The sequence below is a fragment of the Silene latifolia genome, chromosome Y (assembly GCF_048544455.1).
Source record: "Silene latifolia isolate original U9 population chromosome Y, ASM4854445v1, whole genome shotgun sequence".
NCBI lineage: Eukaryota > Viridiplantae > Streptophyta > Magnoliopsida > Caryophyllales > Caryophyllaceae > Silene > Silene latifolia.
Window position 1 is genome coordinate 474,879,760 of NC_133538.1, and position 1,651 is coordinate 474,881,410.

Genomic DNA, 1,651 nt, shown 5'->3' on the forward strand with positions numbered 1-1,651 from the left:
AGGATTGTAAGATATAACCCAACTCAATCCATCACAACAATAATTGCTTGCTTATAATTTGAGAACATGTTTGTATGATCATATCCCATGATTCCCCTATGACCCCATGACACCCTAGTGCCTTTAATCAATTGTTTACACCCCTTTAATTCATCTTGCTTGTTTATTTTCATTGTTATTCTAGTTTAGTAACCTTCTACATCAACCCAATTTGTGACACCCCTTAGACACCACTAGTTACAATAGAAATCTCATTTCAACTCCCGTCCCTTGGGATCCGACCATTACTTGCCTCTTTACTAATTGTAGAGTTGCTTGTTAAGCTATAAATTATGTTTTGATTCGACCGTGACCAACGACCACATCTATTTACTTGTGAATACGAAACGGACCGATCAAAAATGGTTATTGGCCGTTGCCGGGGACGGTGTTTGTTTGATTTAGATTTCTTCTTTTTGTTATTAGTTGTGTCTTTCTTCATCTTGAGGAAGTAAAACTCCTCAAGGTTTGTTCTAATTGTTTTTGAGTTGTTTGATATTTTGCATGTCTAGAAGGTTACAAAGTGATTTGTTACCTTTTGACCGTGAAATCGAAAGAACCTTGACGAACAATAGGAGACTTGTTAGGAGGAATTTGAGAGGTGTTAGTGAAGTTTTTCAACCCACTAGTGAGTTTGTCAATCCTTTCGCAATAGAAGGAGAAGAAAACCCATTACACAATACCCCACAAAATCCACCTACAATGCCAAAATTCTCGTCACACTCCGTACCCACCGAGGATAATCTACCAAATGGTACTCCTACACCGCAACATCTCACCGGAAATTTTATTGCCAAGTCGGCCTTCATCCAACTAGTTGAGAGGAGCCAATTCGGGGGAATGCCTAGTGAGGACCCTCATTCTCATATGGAAACCTTTTGCGATTATTGTGATGCTATCTCTCAAACGGGCGTGACTCAAGACCAAATTAGATGGGTCTTATTTACTTTTTCCTTAATCGGCACCGCAAAGCAATGGTTGAAGGGCCTTGATAAGGCCACCCTTGGAATAGATTCTTGTAAGAAGTTGGCTCTTGCTTTCTACAAAAAATTCTACCCACCGGAAAAGACAAACATGCTAAGAGCTCAAATTACGGGTTTTAAGCAAAGGGATGAAGAGTCTTTGCATAAAGCTTGGGAGCGGTTTAAAGGTATTTGTCGCTCATGTCCTCACCATGGACTTAGCGAATGGTTTTTGGTGCAACAATTTTGGAATGGTTTATATGAAGATTCTAGGAACATTCTCAATATGGGATCAAATGGAATGTTCACCGAAGTTGATGACAATCAAACATGGAACAAGATTGAGGAAATGGCGGTCCATAATTCACAATATAGTAGACCTCGCAAGGCTACTAGAGGAGGAAAGCATGAAGTGGACTCCGTTACTCAATTGGGTGCTCAACTTAGTGCTCACATTGACACAATCAACTTGAAGTTTGAACAAGCTATGGCTAGACTTGAGGAAAACTCAAAATCATCGAAGCATCATGTCAATGCCATGACGGCATCCTCATCAATCCCATGTGGGATATGTGAGAATTGTGGAACTTTGGGTCATGACCCAAGTGAGTGTAGGGGAACAACCGAACAAGTTAATGCTTTCCAAGCTT

The 1,651-nt window shown here is 40.3% G+C and overlaps 1 non-coding gene across 1 annotated transcript; it reads right to left on the bottom strand.

The window, feature by feature from the left end:
* Window positions 1–1,113: 1,113 nt before the first annotated feature.
* Window positions 1,114–1,220, bottom strand: LOC141635080 (small nucleolar RNA R71). Its single transcript, XR_012539786.1, has one exon. It is a non-coding gene; the product is annotated as a small nucleolar RNA R71 (small nucleolar RNA).
* Between the last annotated feature and the right edge of the window lie 431 nt (window positions 1,221–1,651).